The 20,432-nt window shown below is 47.2% G+C and overlaps 1 protein-coding gene across 2 annotated transcripts in view; it reads left to right on the top strand.

Annotated features, from left to right (window-relative positions):
- Positions 1-269: 269 nt before the first annotated feature.
- RSPH3 (radial spoke head 3) overlaps positions 270-20,432 on the top strand; it is a 110,530-nt gene continuing 90,367 nt past the window's right edge. For both annotated transcript variants that reach the window (XM_073629141.1, XM_073629140.1), the window contains exon 1: positions 270-421. The gene's annotated coding sequence lies outside the window, so the exon portion shown is untranslated. The remainder of the gene's footprint in view (positions 422-20,432) is intronic.

Here is a 20,432-nt window from a genome sequence, read left to right as displayed (position 1 = left end):
AAAGCGCTACGTAAACTGTTGGCGCTATATAAATACTGTATAATAATAATAATAATAATACCTATTGAACCGCCTATGTTACTTTTTTAAACATGCTCTAAATCTAGCTGGATCTAAGGGGGAAACTACAACTTAATTTTACTCCCTATATTTGTGTTTTACAATAACTATAGGGTGTAAAATAGAATATACTTGAGACTCGTTGCAGTCAGTGTGTTTTTGCTTTCTTTGTGAAGTGGCTAAATAAAGCTTTGAGGAAGAAAAAAAACTCCAGTGAGGACTGAGCATGTGCAGAAGAGGTGTCGCTAAGGAAGAGATGTGTTGCCTAGTTACAGGTCACTATAGTACACATTCAGGACTGTCACGGCTTCTCAGAGCACATCTGATTACTGCAGAGAGCTGGTGAGAGTTGTTTGTAGAGGTAAGTGGAGGGATCTCTGGGAAGTCTCCCTCATGCAGGGGAAAATAGACATGTGCAATTAGTTTCGTACTAATCAAAAATTCGGACGAATTTCCGGAAATTCGTACATTAGTGAGAATCCGAAATACAAATTTTCTATGCATACAAATTTTATATGAAATACGAAATTTCGTGTACGAAGTTCGGATCCAAATTCCGTTACCACAGAATCGGACAAAATAAGAATGTTTGTTAATTACGATTATCCGTTATGATGAAGTTCAAAACCCAGGAAGTCAGCACAGCACAGGGATGGTGGGAGCCCCTCTTAATGGGCACAGCAGGTGTACAGACCTGGGAACTCAGCACAGGGATGGTGGGAGCCCCTCATAATGGGCACAGTGGGTGTACAGACCTGGGAACTCAGCACAGGGATGGTGGGAGCCCCCCATAATGGGCACAGTGGGTGTACAGACCCAGGAACTCAGCACAGGGATGGTGGGAGCCCCTCATAATGGGCACAGCAGGTGTACAGACCTGGGAACTCAGCACATGTATAGTGGGAGACCCTCATAATGGGCACAGCGGGTGTACAGACCTGGGAACTCAGCACAGAGATGGTGGGTAAGGATGAGCTCCGGCGTGTTCGCATGGCGCACGTGCCGAGCCCGCCAGGAAGTCGGCACGGCGCAGCGCTAATCACAGGCAGGGAGACATTTCCCGATCTCTGCAGCCGCACATCGGGAAATGTCTCACTGCTTGTGATTAGCGCTGCGCCGTGCCGACTTCCTGGCGGGCTCGGCACGTGCGCCATGCGAACACGCCGGAGCTCATCCCTAATGGTGGGAGCCCCTCATAATGGGCACAGTGGGTGTACATACCCAGGAACTCAGCACAGGGATGGTGGGAGCCCCTCATAATGGGCACAGCAGGTGTACAGACCTGGGAACTCAGCACAGGGATGGTGGGAGCCCCTCATAATGGGCACAGTGGGTGTACAGACCTGGGAACTCAGCACACGGATGGTGGGAGCCCCTCATAATGGGCACAGTGGGTGTACAGACCCAGGAACTGAGCACAGGGATGGTGGGAGCCCCTCATAATGGGCACAGCAGGTGTACAGACCTGGGAACTCAGCACAGGGATGGTGGGAGCCCCTCATAATGGGCACAGTGGGTGTACAGACCCAGGAACTCAGCACAGGGATGGTGGGAGCCCCTCATAATGGGCACAGTGGGTGTACAGACCTGAGAACTCAGCACAGGGATGGAGGGAGCCCCTCATAATGGGCACAGTGGGTGTACAGACCCAGGAACTCAGCACAGGGATGGTGGGAGCCCCTCATAATGGGCACAGCGGGTGTACAGACCTGGGAACTCAGCACAGAGATGGTGGGAGCCCCTCATAATGGGCACAGCAGGTGTACAGACCTGGGAACTCAGCACAGGGATGGTGGGAGCCCCTCATAATGGGCACAGTGGGTGTACAGACCCAGGAACTCAGCACAGGGATGGTGGGAGCCCCTCATAATGGGCACAGTGGGTGTACAGACCTGGGAACTCAGCACAGGGATGGTGGGAGCCCCTCATAATGGGCACAGTGGGTGTACAGACCCAGGAACTCAGCACAGGGATGGTGGGAGCCCCTCATAATGGGCACAGCGGGTGTACAGACCTGAGAACTCAGCACAGGGATAGTGGGAGACCCTCATAATGGGCACAGCGGGTGTACAGACCTGGGAACTCAGCACAGAGATGGTGGGAGCCCCTCATAATGGGCACAGTGGGTGTACAGACCCAGGAACTCAGCACAGGGATGGTGGGAGCCCCTCATAATGGGCACAGCAGGTGTACAGACCTGGAAACTCAGCACAGGGATGGTGGGAGCCCCTCATAATGGGCACAGCGGGTGTACAGACCTGGGAACTCAGCACAGGGATGGTGGGAGCCCCTCATAATGGGCACATCGCGTGTACAGACCTGGGAACTCTGCTCAGGCATGGTGGAAACCCCTCATAATGGGCACAGTGGGTGTACAGACCCAGGAACTCAGCACAGGGATGGTGGGAGCCCCTCATAATGGGCACAGCGGGTGTACAGACCTGGAAACTCAGCACAGGGATGGTGGGAGCCCCTCATAATGGGCACCGTGGCTGTACAGACCTGGGAACTCAGCACAGGGATGGTGGGAGCTTCACAACACTGCAACCCCTCACAGATACTCTAGTTGGAGCGCAGGAACAAGCCCTGCTGCAAAGTATTGCATCAAAAATTGTAATTACATGCCCCTGTTAAACAGGGGCTGAAAAATTGGGCCTTAGGCACTGGTGCTGTTGCCACAACACTGCAACCCCTCACACATACTCTAGTTGAGTGCAGCAACAAACCCTCCTTGCAAAATATTGCATCAAAAATTGTAATTACACGCTCCTGTTAAACAGGGGCTGAAAAATTGGGCCTTAGCCACTGGTGGCGGCCCCCAGAACCAAAAATATTCTTACAAGCTATCAGCATGATCATTGAGGAGGAAGAGGATAGTCACTCAGCATAACAGGATAGTCACTCAGCATCAGCATAGGCAGTCTTGAAGGGATCTGACATTTAAAAAAAAATTATTCGGTTACTTCAGCATCAGGTGCTTGGTAGCTGGTGGTGATCCAAGACTGATTCATTTTTATGAAGGTCAGTCAATTGACCGAGTCGGTGGACAGGCGCACCCTGTGATCGGTTACAAAACCACCAGCAGCACTGAATGTGCATTCCAAAAGAACGCTGGATGCAGGACAGGCCAGTAGCTCAATTGCATACTGTGCAAGCTCTGGCCAGTGATCCATCCTCAAGACCCAGTAACCCAGAGGATTTTCGGTGGGAAAGGTGCCCAAGTCAGATGTTGCCCCTAGGTATTCCTGCACCATGTAAAACAGACGCTGGCGATGGTTGCTGGAACCGATCATACCTTGGGGCTGCGGACTAAAAAATTGTCTGAACGCATCGGTCAGACAGCCACCTTCTCCACCGCTCCTTCTTTGACTGACCGAAGCCTCAGCAACACGTTGTCCAGGAAAAGGAGTTTGTAACCTCCCAGTCTCTGGGAACGCGTTGCACAGACCTTTCTGCAAGGCCTCCTGAAGATGTTTCATCCTCTGCTCCCTCTGCAATGGCAAGATAAGGTCCGCAACCTTACCCTTGTAACGTGGATCAAGGAGGGTTGCCAGCCAGTATTGATCCCTCTCCTTGATACCACGAATACGAGGATACTTCTGCAGGCTTCGCAGGATCAGGGAGGCCATGCAGCGTAGGTTTGCTGAGGCATTCGGTCCGGAGTCCTCTGGGTCACTAAGGGCGACATGATCCGCAGCCACCTCCTCCCAGCCACGTACAAGTCCATGGGTGTCTTGGGACTGTAAATGATCCCTTAAAGACTGCTGCTGATGCTGAGTGCCAGGATGACACAATCCTCCTCTTCCTCGTCCTCTCCCTGTGTGATCGGCGGGCACGCAGGAACACTGTCTAGATAAAGGGGGCCTTGAGAGCTAAGGAAGTCCTCCTCTTCCTGCCTCTGTTCTACCTCAAGTGCCCTGTCCATTATTCCACGCAGCGTGTGCTCCAACAGGTGGACAAGGAGGACAGTGTCACTGATGCATGCACTGTCACTGCTCACCATCCTCGTGGCCTCCTCAAATGGTGACAGGACAGTGCATGCATCCCTGATCATGGCCCACTGGCATGGGGAAAAAACCAAGCTCCCCTGACCCTGTCCTGGTGCCATTGTCGCACAGGTACTCATTGATGGCCCTCTGCTGCATGTGCCTAATCTGTGCATGGCTGCAGCATGGCCAACTTTGAGTTCCACCTGGTGGGCATGTCACAGATTAAGCGGTTCTTGGGCAGGTTAAATTCCTTTTGGAGGTCAGCCAGCCGAGCACTGGCATTATATGACCTGCGGAAATGCACACAGACTTTCCTGGCCTGCCTCAGGACATCCTGTAAGCCCGGGTACCTGCCCAAGAACTGCTGCACCACCAAGTTAAGGACGTGAGCTAAACAGGGCACATGGGTCAGTTGTCCCTGTTGGAGGGCGGAGAGGAGGTAGGTGCCATTGTCGCAAACCACCATACCTGCCTTAAGCTGGCGTGGCATCAACCACCTCTGAACCTGCCCCTGCAGAGCTGACAGAATCTCTGCCCTAGTGTGGCTCCTGTCCCCCAAGCACACCAGCTCAAGCACCGCATGGCATCTTATGGCCTGCCTGCTTGCGTAGCCCCTTGAACGCCTACGGAGCACTGCTGGTTCCGAAGTCAAATCAGCACAGGAAGAGGCCATGGAGGAAGAAGAAGAGGAGGGGGTGGAGGAGAGAGGTGTGGCAGAATTACCACTTGTAGTATTTTGGAGGCGTGGTGGCAGAACAACCTCCAACACTACTGCACCCTGTCCTGCATCCTTCCCAGCTGCCAGAAGAGTCACCCAGTGCGCGGTGAAAGATAGGTAACGTCCCTGTCCATGCCTGCTGGACCATGAGCCAGCGGTAATATGCACCTTACTGCTGACCGCCCTGTCCAACGAGGCCAAGACATTGCCTTCCACAAGCCGGTAGAGAGTCGGAATCGCCTTCCGTGAGAAAAAGTGGCGTTTGGGAACCTGCCACTGAGGAACTGCACATTCCACAAACTCACGGAAGGGGGTAGAGTCTACCAACTGAAAAGGCAGCAGTTGAAGTGCTAGCAATTTAGCTAAGCTAGCATTAAAACCGCTGGGCATGTGGATGGCTGGGAGCGAACTTCTTTCGGCGGTGCAGCAGCTGGGGCAGGGAAATTTGCCTGGTACAGTCTGACATTGGTGTACCGATAGCAGATTGCCCCCAAGTACTTGGCTGTGACACACCTAATTCTACACCTTCATTCCTCTCAGTGCAGGTCTCAGAGAGGACTGAAGGTATAGTGGGGTTGGAGATCCCAGCTGATGAGGAGCAAGGAGAGGTCCTCTTTGTTCTTTGGTGTAGGTCTTTTACGTACGCTTGCCAACGAACTGCATGGCAGGTCAATATATGTCTGGTTAAGCATGTGGTGCCCAAGCGGGAGATGTTTTGGCCACGAGAGATACGCTTGAGACATATGTTGCAAATAGCAGTGGTGAGATCTAATGCACTTGTCTCAAAAAAGCCCCACACCAAAGAACTTTTGGAATAACACGCAGAGACAGCAGCGCCCTGCACATGCGGAGCTCTGCGGTGTGATGCAGTCGGTGTGTTGCCCTTAAGCTGGCCCCTGGAGTGCATCCTGCCTCATTGGTGATGTGCCTCCTCCTCCTCCTCTCTCCTATCAGGCACCCACGTGGAGTCAGTGACCTCATCATCCCCTCCCTCCTCATCACTGGAGCAAAGCTGGCAGTATGCTGCAGCTGGGGGAACATGACTGCCAGATTGCTGTCCTTCTTGGGCACTCCCTCTCTCTGGGCTCACGTTACTGCCTTCCTCTAGCTGGGTACCATCATCGGAGCCTTCAAAACGCTGGGCATCCTCCTGGAGCATGTACCCAACACTGTGGTCAAACAGTTCGGGGGACTCCTCAGGAGGACATGGTGGGGCTAGGGAAGCCGAGGGAAGAGGCCGCGTTGGCAGCTGCTTTGCCAGACAAAGTACCCTGAGCCTGGGTGAGAGAGGATGAGGAGGATGAGGATGGCTTGGTCATCCACTCTACCAAGTCTTCCGCATGTTGCGGCTCAACACGGCCAGCTGCCTGCCTGTGGTATTAATAGGAGCAGAACAACAGCAATTGTCTCCAGGTAGCTTTAGGTGCACACTGTGCAGAGGACGCACTACACTAACTGTAAATACTGTAGCTGCCTGCCTGTGGTATTAATAGGATCAGAAGAACACCACTAATTTTCTTCAGGTAGCTTTAGGTGCACACTGTGCAGAGGACACAGTGCACTAACTGTAAATACTGTAGCTGCCTTCCTGTGGTATTAATAGGAGCAGAACAACAGCAATTGTCTCCAGGTAGCTTTAGGTGCACACTGTGCAGAGGACGCACTACACTAACTGTAAATACTGTAGCTGCCTGCCTGTGGTATTAATAGGATCAGAAGAACACCACCCATTTTATTCAGGTAGCTTTAGGTGCACACTGTGCAGAGGACACAGTGCACTAACTGTAAATACTGTAGCTGCCTGCCTGTGGTATTAATAGGAGCAGAACAACAGCAATTGTCTCCAGGTAGCTTTAGGTGCACACTGTGCAGAGGACGCACTACACTAACTGTAAATACTGTAGCTGCCTGCCTGTGGTATTAATAGGATCAGAAGAATATCATAAACAAAGAGAGGGGGGGGGGGAATAGGGATACCCCCTCCTCAAATAAATGGGACTTTAGAGGAAAATACTGAGTCTAGTAGGTGAAAATCAAACAAGTTTGATATAAAATTAACAATATTTATTGAGATATAATTAAAAATAGCATTGTCAAAAACATATACAGACATATGACCATCCAGTAGTAAACTTCAAGATTCATACGTGACTAAAGCCAACATGTTTCGCAAAAGGATTTTCGCTTCATCAGGGCTAGACACGATGTCATTGATTCATTTAAACTGTGTAAACAATGAACAGTCTCAAATTATATAATGGTCATACATAAAATCAAATCATAACAATAGAAAAACATTAATTACATAGAGTTATTGCTCACCTACTATTAAAATTTTGAAAAGAGTAAGGCTATTACCACCATTCACCGGACATCAACCGCTGAACCAACCGGCACGGATTGTCCCTGGGTGCCAGATCCCAGACGGACAATACCAGTAGGAGGACTGGACCACACACTTAGGGCAATATAGACTGGTAACCCGTACTGAAACAAAGACGGGAAACCCATAAGTTCCTCTGATTCAGAATAGATCATACATAGTACTAACGATGACCATTGATGGTCAAACAAATCAAATATATTGTATGTTAATAGAGTTTTTATACGACGCCCAAATAGGTACATTATACATACATACATAGCTTTAGGTGCACACTGTGCAGAGGACACAGTGCACTAACTGTAAATACTGTAGCTGCCTGCCTGTGGTATTAATAGGAGCAGAACAACAGCAATTGTCTCCAGGTAGCTTTAGGTGCACACTGTGCAGAGGACGCACTACACTAACTGTAAATACTACAGCTGCCTGTGGTACTGTACTAATAGGATCAGAAGTACACCACTAATTTTCTTCAGGGAGCTTTGGGTGCACACCGTGCAGAGGACGCACTACACTAACTTGTAAATACTATAACTACCTGCGGTACTGTACTGATAGAATCAGAAGAACACTAATGTTCTTCAGGTAGCTGTAAACACAGAGATTCCGGTTCTCTGAGGGGACAAGTGACAGATCGTCTGTTTATACAGAGTATGAACAGTGACCTGTCATCTCCCCTAGTCAGTCCCCTTCCCCCTTCAGTTAGAACACACACTACTAGGGAACACAATTAACCCCTTGATCGCCCCTAGTGTTAACCCCTTCACTGCCAGTGACATTTTTACAGTAATCAATGCATTTTTATAGCACTGATCGCTGTATTAATGCCAATGGTCCCAAAAATGTGTCAAAATTATCTGATGTGTCCACCATAATGTCGCAGTCACGATAAAAATCAGATCGCTGCCATTACTAGTAAAAAAAAATAAATAAATAAAAATGCTATAAATTTATCCCCTATTTTGTAGACGCTATAACTTTTGTGCAAACCAATCAATAAATGCTTATTGCGATTTTTATCACCAAAAATATGAAGAAGAATACATATCGGCCTAAACTGAGAAAAAAATTAGCTTTTTTAAAAAAAAAAATTGGGATATTTATTATAGCAAAAAGTACAGAATATTGTGTTTTTTTTTCAAAATTGCCTAAAGCCTCATACACGCGGTTCGATTGTTGGCAGGGAATTGTCTGTTGACAGACTGTTGTCCTAAAATCGTACCGTTAGTACGTTCCTTTTGACAACTGGTGTCCAACTTTCTTCCAACAAATGTTGGATGGCAGTAAATTTTCGGCAGACAACGGTTTGAGGTCTGATTTTCGTATGGTCAGTACAAAAGTCGAAAGTACAAATGCGCATGCTCGGAATCAATGCTCACCAAACACGACATTAGCAGAAGGGGCCCAAAGGGTGGGGCCCAGAGCTGAAATTCCTCGTAGTACATCACTGCGTTTGTGTTTGTTGCACAACAATTGTGTACCGTAATGCCGTGTACACACGACCGGACTTTTCGACAGCAAAGGTCCGACAGAACGAATCCGTCGGACAATTCGATCATATGTGGGCTTCATCGGACCTTTGCTGTCGATTAATCAGACGGACTCAGACTAGAAATAGAACATGTTTCAAATCTTTCCGACGGACTTGAGTCCGGCCGAAAAATCCGTTCGTCTGTATGCTAGTCCGACGGACGAACAACGATGCAAGGGCAGCTATTGGCTACTGGCTATGAACTTCCTTATTCTAGTCCGGTCGTACGTCATCACGTACGAATCCGTCGGACTTTGGTGTGATCATGTGTAGGCAAGTCCGTTGCGTCGGAACTCCATTGGAACTCCGTCTAAAGTCCGTCAAAAAGTCCTTCGGAGTTCAGTCCGTCGAAAGTCTGCTCGTGTGCACACGGCATTAGTATGCAAGACAAAATCCTGGCACACGCCTTTTTGACAAAAATCAGACGCTCGGTTGGCCAACAATCGTACCGTGTGTACGAGGCTTAAGAGTTGAAATTTGTATGCAATCGGGCAGGCCCTTGCACTATATGGTTTTGGTAAATCTGAAGACAAAAATCTGCAGAAAATCTAATAGTGTGTATGGGGTCTTACTATCTGATCGTTCAATACAATGCTACAATAAACTTTAGATTTACCAAAACATTGTAATATGATCACCTACCTATTCTATTTAACCACTTGACCTCCGGAAAATTTACCCCTCTTCCTGACCAGGCCATTTTTTGCGATACGGTACTGCGTTACTTTAACTGACAAGTGCCACGCTGTACCATAATAAAATTGATGTCCTTTTTTCCCCCACAAATAAAGCTTTCTTTTGGTGGTATTTGATCACCTCTGCAGGTTTTTGTTTTTTTTTGTTTTTTTTGCTATTGACAAAAAGAGACAAACAATTTTGAAAAAAAAAAAAAAACAAGATTTTTTACTTTGCTATAAAACATAGCCAATAAAAAAAATGGAAAAAAAACTCATTTCTTCATCAGTTTAGGCCAATATGTATTCTGCTACATTTTTTTTTTTGGTAAAATAAATTCCAATAAGTGTATATTGATTGGTTTGCGTATAGTTGTAGTGTCTACAAACGATGGGATATTTTTATTTATTTCTATATTTTACTAGTAATGGTGGCGATCAGCGACTTATAGCGGGACTGCAATATTACGATGGACAATCGGGATACTAACTGACACTTTTGACACTTTTTGGGCACCAGTGATCAGTGCTAAAAAAAATATGCAATGTCACTGTACTAATGACACTGGCAGGGAAGAGGTTAACATCTGGGGCGAACAAAGGGTTAAATGTGTGCCTGACAAGTGCTTTACTACTGTGGGGGAGGTGCTTGTACTAGGAGAAGGCATGGATCGGTGCTCCTGCTTAGCAGAGACACAGGATCCATGTCTTCTGTGTTGACAGAACAGCGGTCTGCCTTGTTTACATAGGCAGACAGCCGTTCTGCCTGTTTACAGAAGCATCGACGGGTGCCAGCAGACATCAAGCCTACCGTACCCACCAACTAGCTCCCGCTGTGTCTAATCACAGTGGGAGCGGGCCAGCAGTGGCGTGCGCCCCAGACCTGGAAGTACAGGATCACATACTAGGAACATGATCCTGCACAGGAGAGCTGCCGTATATATACAGAATACTGTTGGCAAGTGGGTAATCAGTCCTGTATCCAATCAGGCAGGCCCCTGCACTACATAGTTGACTGTAGATCTAAAGGAGATTGTACAATCAGGTTGTAACGTGTGTGGTGAGCGTTATGCCGTGTACACACGATCACACATTCCAACAACAAAATCAATGTTTTTTTTCCGACGGATGTTGGCTCAAACTTGTCTTGCATACACACGGTCACACAAATGTTGTCGGAAATTCCGAACGTCAAGAACGCGGTGACGTACAACACGTATGACGAGCCGAGAAAAATGCAGTTCAATAGCCAGTGTGACTCTTCTGCTTGATTTCGAGCATGTGCGTCAGAATTGTGTACACACGATCGGAATTTACGACAACGGATTGTGTTGTCGGAAAATTTGAGATCCAGATCTCAAATTTTGTTTGTCGGAAATTCCGACGGAAAATGTCCGATGGAGCCTACACACGGTCGGAATTTCTGACAACAAGCTCCCATCGAACATTTTCCGTCGGAAAATCTGACCGTGTGTACGAGGCATTAGACTGAGCACACAAGTAATGGCTTTCTCCCTAGAATAGTGGATGATAGTTGCTTTTCTTCATCATACTTGTGTTATCTGCAGTCACATGGCAGAGCAGACAAAGCATATACCTGCAAATATCTTTATTTTTCAAATGTGGCTTTTGGACACCAAAATGACTTTTAACCATTTAAATAGATCATATCATCTGTGACATGATTTGACCTCAGAACAGGCACTGTAGAGGGGTCAGGTTTATTGAGAATCTGCTATGACAAGAAGCAAAGGATTCAAGAACTCATAAGAACATTTCATTCATCTTTACTCACCGCAGCGCATGCGATTCCTGTGTAGTGCGTCTTGTAATGTAATGCAGCATGCTGTACTCTCTTTCAGCACACATCCCCGCAGAAATGACCCAATAGGCAACAGGGCAAATTGTGTTATCATGCATTGGAACTGCACTGGGGCAAGGCTGTCCAACACAGACCCAAGGCGCGTGGTGTAAACATACCGGAGGCATTGAGGAGTTACATGTTTTACTGCAGTGCATCTAACTAGTCTTTCTGGAACGCATGTATCTAGTTCCTACTGAATTGCACATATGTAGTCCTTTCTGCAGCACATGCACCTAGTCCTTACTGCAACGCATGTATGTAGTCCTTACTGCATTGCACATATCTAGTCCTCAATGCAAGGCTTACTGCAAAGCATGTATGTAGTCCCCACTGCAATGTATGTACCTAGTCCTTACTTCAATGCTTATTGCAACGCATGTATGTAGTCCCTACTGCATTGCACATATCTAGTCCTCAAAGGAGGTTCAACCAGTTATATGTAACTATGTAGTCATTACTTCAATGCTTATTGCAAAGCATGTATCTAGTCCTTATTACAACGCATGTATCTAGTCCTTATTGCAACGCATGTATTTAGTATCTACTGCAATTTATGTATCTAGTCCAGGGGTCTCAAACTGGCGGTCCTCCAGCTGTTGCGAAACGACAAGTCCCATCATACCTCTGCCTGTGGGAGTCATGCTTGTAACTGTCAGCCTTGCAATGCCTCATGGGACTTGTAGTTTGGCAATAGCTGAAGGGCCGCCAGTTTGAGACCCCTGATAGTCCTTACTGTAACTCATGTATCTAGTCTTTATTGCAATGCATGTATCTAGTCCTTAGTGCAATGCATGTATCTAGTCCTTACTGTAATGCATGTATCTAGTCCTTACTGTAATGCATGTATCTAGTCCTTAGTGCAATGCATGTATCTAGTCCTTACTGTAATGCATGTATCTAGTCCTTACTGTAATGCATGTATCTAGTCCTTAGTAACGCATGTATCTAGTCTTTATTGCAATGCATGTATCTAGTCCTTAGTGCAATGCATGTATCTAGTCCTTACTGTAATACATGTATCTAGTCCTTAGTAACGCATGTATCTAGTCTTTACTGTAATGCATGTACCTATTCCTTACTGCAACGCATGTGCCATGTTAAAGTGAATGCAAATATTTTTTTTTTTCTGTTTCAGTTTTGAATTTAATGGAAAAGGGTCAGTCTTATTTTTTATTTTTGTGTCCATACCCATTGGGGAGATTCAGACCTCTACTTGTCCTGGTGACAGGAGAAAATGATGGGAAATGCTAATTTTTTGTGTTGTCACCAGAGCAAGAAGTGAGGGAAAATGTAATTGAGACACCTCTTTTAAAGATGGTTATTCTGTTCACTTTGGGGTTAATGCACAAAAGCACTGAGTACACCATGAAAAATAAGCCTTTCTCTGCACCCGGGACTGAGGGGACCACCGTCTGTACACTTGCGATACAAGGATTAATGTGTGCCCCTGGATGCAGACAGTTCAGGACCACTCACCTGTCCCTGTACACATATCCTGTGGTAACCAGTGTACTGCTACAGCCTGTCAATGATTTGAATCTCTTTATTGGATCTTTTCTTACTAAGATGTATTTATTTACTATGATCCTAGGCTCCATCTAGTGGCCAAAATGCAGTATTTTTCCAATTTATGAATAAATGAACCTTTACTACTGCCCATAATATTTGAAAAGCAGTCCACCAGATTTTGCCCTATTCATACAACAGCTGGTTAGTTTTCATAGAAGGACTGCCCGTTCAGTTTCGCTGGACAAATACCTATGCACATTTTTTATATAAATAAACCCTTTAAAGTTGACACATTATAGACACAATATTGTATTGTTGTCACAATAGTAAAAATGTACATATAAGGCAGAACTTTTTTTTAACTATTTTTTTATTTTTTTATTTGAGGAAGTTGTTGCCTTATGAGTTGATGTGAAATCTCCATTAATAGCTGTAAAATATTGTAATTATAAATATAATTAATTTAGCTTGTATCTATGTAGGGCGGAACATATTATCTTCACAGAAATCTCTGGTAGACCAAACAAGTCGGTGCCTAGGCTTGTGTATACAAACAATGGGATCCAAACCTCATTGTTTTACACATACTCACTTCAAAGGATCCCATGCTGGGATATGCAATGGAGGGAGGCCAACCCATAATCAATACTTAACTTCCCGGGAAAATTCAAGTTAATCTCCTGCTCAGAATAGTCACAAGGATTTGCAATAAAGGGGGCTGACTTATGCAAAGTATAGGGATTGGAGATGTAGCCAGTCCTTAACCAGGAATAGGGAAGCTCACCAATCTAGCCACGCTATGCCAACCAATGAGGCATCAGCCTGTAATGTTATACACAGACTAGATGAGAGGGAAACACACACTTTTATGGGAGAGCAGCCACCAGAATGGAAACTGACATTCCCCATGCTTCTCAGTGCATGGGGAATGCCAGCACCGCGATGTATATCCGAGCTCCTGACTGCGAGCCGCATGGCGGCAGACAGGTTGTTTTACCTGCTGACAGCCTGGCTGGAAGCCATGCGTGTGGAGGGGCGGGACTTATGTGTTCCAAGCTGACCCACAAGAAGTACCTGGTGGGGTCATTTCTGGGGCATGTGACGTCATCAGCAAGTGCCGGAGAAGCTAGTTTCAGTCTCTAATCGGTACGAACAGGGACTCTGGGAGGCTGGTGTTTAAAACAGTAAAACCCAGCAGAGGCTGCGGACCACTACAGGGGCAGGATAGACTCCTCTGCGATACCTGCACAGGCAGCGGAAGCAGGCCCTAACACCGGCACCTCACAGGTAAGCCTGAAGTGTTTTTACTTGCTTGCACATCCTGTGAGTGTTCTCCCCATTGTAACCAGTAGGGACTAGGTGAAGGGGGCACATTTCTTTTCCTCCTGCACTGGGTGTTATGGAGTGTATGTGGCATAAATTACATCAGGGCCATTTGTTTTCTTGAAGGCCAAGACTCAGGACAAGGCCCAAGCGCAGCCACCAAAAAGGAAATTTACGGTTTGCAGAAACAAATTGAGCTCCTCATGGAGCAAAGCAGTTTGCCGCACCTGTATAGACAGCCTAGTTAAGGATGACCTGGTAGTCTCCTGTCAGAAAATGCTGACTTCTGTTAGAGATGAGCTTACATCTACATTCAGCTCATTTAAAACTCTAATTGCTAAAATCCAAGACTCCTCAGAGGGTCCATCTCCAGTCAGGACTCCAGCCAGTCCTAGCGCTTCACAGCAGAGTGCGGAGAGTGAAGACTCTGAGGCTGAAGCCAGATCTACCTGTTCTTCTCTGGAAGAATCAGGGTCAGATACAGGGCCCAGGGATAGAGAATCCGTAAAGGGCTTGAGGTATAAGTTATCATTGGAAGATGTAGATGACTTATTAAAGGCTATCTATACGACACTTGATATAGAAGAGGAGAAGGTACAATTGTTTAAACATGACTTTATGTACAAAGGTTTGCATAAGAAAAAGGCTAGAGTTTTTCCCGTACATAGTTCCCTTCTTGATACTATGAAACTGGAGTGGGAAAATCCAAAAGGAAAACCCTTCTTCTTTATCGTACATCACGGGACACAGAGCAGCCATAATAACTAACTGGGTTATACACTAGGGATGAGCTTCGTGTTCGAGTCAAACCCATGTTCGACTCGAACATCGGCTGTTCGATCGTTCGCCGAATTGCGAATGATATGGGCAGTTCGCGCCAAATTCGTGTGGCGCGTCACGGCCCATAATTCACTGCGGCATTGCAGTGCATTTCTTGCTGATGATTGGCCAAGCATGCACTATGACCCGCATGCTTGGCCAATCACAGCGCCGCCTTAACAGAGAGCCATAATTGGCCAAAGCCAAGGAGGCTTTGGCCAATTATGGCTCAGGGGATTTAGTACACGCCCCACACTATATAAGGCCGCCTGCACGGCGGCCCTGTGCAGTGTGTTCCGGTGTGCTTAGAGAGAGAGAGAGACAGTGTCATTTCATTTGAGTTAGCTAGATTAGGCAGGACAGTCAGTCAGTTAGCTGCACTTAAAGTGTATTGTGTATATATATGCATCCCAGGTGTTGCATATATATATATATATATATATATATATATATACACTGTATTCAGTTTAGCTAGATCCGTTCCTGTTATCTTCTAGACTATTTACATTTAGTGCAGTGCGTCCTGCTCACAGTGTTCAGCTAGATCCGTTCCTGTTATATTCCTACTGACAGGCAGGCTTGTCTTGTTACAGTATTTTGAAGAAAATTACTGGTGTTCTTTTGATCCTATTAGTACCACAGTCAGGCAGCTAGACTATTTACATTTAGTGCAGTGCGTCCTGCTCACAGTGTTCAGCTAGATCCGTTCCTGTTATCTTCTTACTGACAGGCAGGCTTGTCTTGTTACAGTATTTTAAAGAAAATTACTGGTGTTCTTTTGATCCTATTAGTACCACAGTCAGGCAGCTAGACTATTTACAGTTAGTGCAGTGCGTCCTGCCCACAGTGTTCTGCTAAATCTACAAGTAAGTGGGGTGCGTCCTGCTCACAGTGTTCAGCTAAACCTACAAGTTAGTGGGGTGCGTCCACCTCACAGTGTTCAGCTAAACCTACAAGCTAGTGGGGTGCGTCCTGCTCACAGTGTTCAGCTAGATCCGTTTCTGTTATCTTCTTACTAACAGGCAGGCTTGTCTTGTTACAGTAAATACAGCTACCTGAAGAAAATTGCTGGTGTTCTTTTGATCCTATTAGTACCACAGTCAGGCAGCTAGACTATTTACAGTTAGTGCAGTGCGTCCTGCTCACAGTGTTCTGCTAAACCTACAAGTTAGTGGGGTGCGTCCTGCTCACAGTGTTCAGCTAAACCTACAAGTTAGTGGGGTGTGTCCACCTCACAGTGTTCAGCTAAACCTACAAGCTAGTGGGGTGCGTCCTGCTCACAGTGTTCAGCTAGATCAGTTTCTGTTATCTTCTTACTGACAGGCAGGCTTGTCTTGTTACAGTAAATACAGCTACCTGAAGAAAATTGCTGGTGTTCTTTTGATCCTATTAGTACCACAGTCAGGCAGCTAGACTATTTACAGTTAGTGCAGTGCGTCCTGCTCACAGTGTTCTGCTAAACCTACAAGTTAGTGGGGTGCGTCCTGCTCACAGTGTTCAGCTAAACCTACAAGTTAGTGGGGTGCGTCCACCTCACAGTGTTCAGCTAAACCTACAAGCTAGTGGGGTGCGTCCTGCTCACAGTGTTCAGCTAGATCCGTTCCTGTTATCTTCTTACTGACAGGCAGGCTTGTCTTGTTACAGTAAATACAGCTACCTGAAGAAAATTGCTGGTGTTCTTTTGATCCTATTAGTACCACAGTCAGGCAGCTAGACTATTTACAGTTAGTGCAGTGCGTCCTGCTCACAGTGTTCAGCTAAACCTACAAGTTAGTGGGGTGCGTCCACCTCACAGTGTTCAGCTAAACCTACAAGCTAGTGGGGTGCGTCCTGCTCACAGTGTTCAGCTAGATCCGTTCCTGTTATCTTCTTACTGACAGGCAGGCTTGTCTTGTTACAGTATTTTAAAGAAAATTGCTGGTGTTCTTTTGATCCTATTAGTACCACAGTCAGGCAGCTAGACTATTTACAGTTAGTGCAGTGCGTCCTGCTCACAGTGTTCTGCTAAACCTACAAGTTAGTGGGGTGCGCCCTGCTCACAGTGTTCAGCTAAACCTACAAGTTAGTGGGGTGCGTCCACCTCACAGTGTTCAGCTAAAGCTACCTGTAGAAGGTTGGTGGTGTTCTCATACTACAGGCAGGCAGTTGATTTTGCTAGCTGCAGTATCAGTACATATATATATATATATATATATATATATATATATATATATCCCAGCTTAGTGCAGCTACAGGCCATTAGTATGTCTGGAAGGCCAAGAAGGAGAGGCAGACAGTCACAAGCCAATAAGAGAGGGCAAGCAGGCTCTGTGTCTAGTGCTGGTCGTGGAGACGGTGCATCCTCATCAGCACGTGGCCATGGGACACGCTTGGCCTTTTTTTCGGCAGCTGGCCATGTTGAGCCGCAACATGCGGAAGACTTGGTCGAGTGGATGACCAAGCCGTCCTCATCCTCCTCATCCTCTCTCACCCATGCCCAGGGTACTTTGTCTGGCAAAGCAGTGGCCTCTTCCCTTGGCTCAATGTCATCAGTGACTCCTTCCCTAGCCCCACCATGTCCTCCTGAGGAGTCCCTCGAACTGTTTGACCACAGTGTTGGGTACATGCTCCAGGAGGATGCCCAGCGTTTGGAAGGCTCTGATGATGATACTGAGCTCGATGAAGGCAGTAACACGAGCACGGACAGAGGGGGTGCCCAAGAAGGACAGCAATCTGGCAGTCATGCTCCCCCTGCTGCAGCATACTGCCAGGTTTGCTCCAGTGATGAGGAGGGAGGGGATGATGAGGTCACTGACTCAACGTGGGTGCCTGATAGGAGAGAGGAGGAGGAGGAGGAAGAGGAGGAGGAGGCGGCACATCACCAATGAGGCAGGATGCCCTCCAGGGGCCAGCCTAAGGGCAGCACATTGACTGCATCACACCCCAAAGCTCCACATGTGCAGGGCGCTGCAGTCTCTGCGCGTTATTCAAAAAGTTCTTTGGTGTGGGCCTTTTTTGAGACGAGTGCATCAGATCGCACCGCTGCTATTTGCAACATATGTCTCAAGCGTATCTCGCGTGGCCAAAACATCTCCCGCTTGGGTACCACATGCTTGACCAGACATATGTTGACCTGCCATGCAGTTCGTTGGCAAGCGTATCTAAAAGACCCACACCAAAGAACAAAGAGGACCTCTGCTTGCTCCTCATCAGCTGAGATTTCCAACCCCACTAGACCTTCAGTCCTCTCTGAGACCTGCACTGAGAGGAATGAAGGTGTAGAATTAGGTGTGTCACAGCCACGTACTTGTGGGCAATCTGATTTTGGTACACCGACGTCAGATTGTACCAGGCAAATTTCCCTGCCCCAGCTGCTGCACCGCCGAAAGAAGTTTGCTCCCAGCCATCCACATGCCCAACGGTTGAATGCTAGCTTGGCAAAATTGCTAGCACTTCAACTGCTGCCTTTTCAGTTGGTAGACTCTGCCCCCTTCCGTGAGTTTGTGGAATGTGCGGTTCCTCAGTGGCAGGTACCCAAACGCCACTTTTTCTCACGGAAGGCAATTCCGGCTCTCTACCAGCATGTGGAAGGCAATGTCCATGCCTCGCTGGACAGGGCGGTCAGCGGTAAGGTGCATATTACCGCTGACTCATGGTCCAGCAGGCATGGACAGGGACGTTACCTAAGTTTCACGGCGCATTGGGTGACTCTGCTGGCAGCTGGGAAGGATGCAGGACAAGGTGCAGTAGTGTTGGAGGTTGTTCCGCCACCACGCCTCCAAAATGCTAATGATTGTGACACACCTCTCTCCTCCACCCCCTCCTCTTCTTCTTCCTCCATGGCCTCTTCCTCGGAACCAGCGGTGCTCCGTAGTCGTTCAAGGGGCTACGCAAGTACGCAGGCCAAAAGATGCCATGCGGTGCTTGAGCTGGTGTGCTTGGGGGACAGGAGCCACACTGGGGCAGAGGTTCTGTCAGCTCTGCAGGGGCAGGTTCAGAGGTGGTTGACGCCACGCCAACTTAAGGCAGGAATGGTGGTTTGCGACAATGGCACCAACCTCCTCTCTGCCCTCCGACAGGGACAAATGACCCATGTGCCCTGTTTGGAAAAAAGTTGAATAAATCAGCGCATATATGCAAAAAACTACAAAGCAGCTGTACACCAGGGTCAACACAATCAAATCCCTTAATCAAAATATATAAAATAAGGTGCAGCGCTCAAATAATAATAAACTAAAAAGAAAAAATGCAAAAATAACAATGAAACAAATAGTCCCTCACAGGGACATAATGAACAGTCCTGTGGTAATTAAAGCACTATAATTGTCCAAAAACGATTTAGTGAGTGTCCTTCACACGTGACAACATGCCAAAATATAGTGACTGATGGATGTGCCCAACACCGGTGAACAGAATGGCACAAATCATTCTGGACACCTTACTATAGTAGCTGTTGTACTATAGTAAGGTGTCCAACCATTTTAGGATTTGTTCCTTTGCCGGTGGTGAAGGATCACAAACGGAGCAAGAACTCTTTGGGTAAACTTTGGGCGTATGCCTGGATATTGTCTGTTTGGGAATGTTGTCTTGAAAATTGTCTTGATGATGAGAATCTGCTGACCAATGAAGAGAAAACCACTCAGGACCCAATGAGAGAACATAGCCGAATCAACATTTCCTGGCGGGAGCCTCATAGAGATGCCATGTGAGAGCCACCCTCACCTACAGCTCAGCCTAGAGCCATCTTGACTCACAGCCCCAGGGTTTTCCTGACGGATAAGGATTTCGTGCTGACTGACCCTTTCTGGGAACGCATTATTAACCTGTTTATCAAGTGAGAGGCCATTCTGTTCACCGGTGTTGGGCACATCCATCAGTCACTATATTTTGGCATGTTGTCACGTGTGAAGGACACTCACTAAATCGTTTTTGGACAATTATAGTGCTTTAATTACCACAGGACTGTTCATTATGTCCCTGTGAGGGACTATTTGTTTCATTGTTATTTTTGCATTTTTTCTTTTTAGTTTATTATTATTTGAGCGCTGCACCTTATTTTATACATGTGCCCTGTTTGGCTCACGTCCTTAACTTGGTGGTGCAGCGGTTCTTGGGCAGGTACCCGGGCTTACAGGATGTCCTGAGGCAGGCCAGGAAAGTCTGTGTGCATTTCCGCCGGTCATATAATGCCAGTGCTCGGCTGACGGACCTCCAAAAGGAGTTTAACCTGCCCAAGAACCGCCTAATCTGTGACATGCCCACCAGGTGGAACTCAACGTTGGCCATGCTGCAGCGGCTGCACACGCAGCAGAGGGCCATCAATGAGTACCTGTGCGACTATGGCACCAGGACAGGGTCAGGGGAGCTTGGTTTTTTTTCCCCACGCCAGTGGGCCATGATCAGGGATGCATGCACTGTCCTGTCACCATTTGAGGAGGCCACGAGGATGGTGAGCAGTGACAGTGCATGCATCAGTGACACTGTCCCCCTTGTCCACCTGTTGGAGCACACGCTGCGTGGAATAATGGACAGGGCACTTGAGGCAGAACAGAGGCAGGAAGAGGAGGACTTCCTTAGCTCTCA

The sequence above is a fragment of the Aquarana catesbeiana genome, linkage group LG04 (assembly GCF_042186555.1).
Source record: "Aquarana catesbeiana isolate 2022-GZ linkage group LG04, ASM4218655v1, whole genome shotgun sequence".
Lineage (NCBI taxonomy): Eukaryota > Metazoa > Chordata > Amphibia > Anura > Ranidae > Aquarana > Aquarana catesbeiana.
This window is presented reverse-complemented; position numbering and strand designations above follow the sequence as displayed.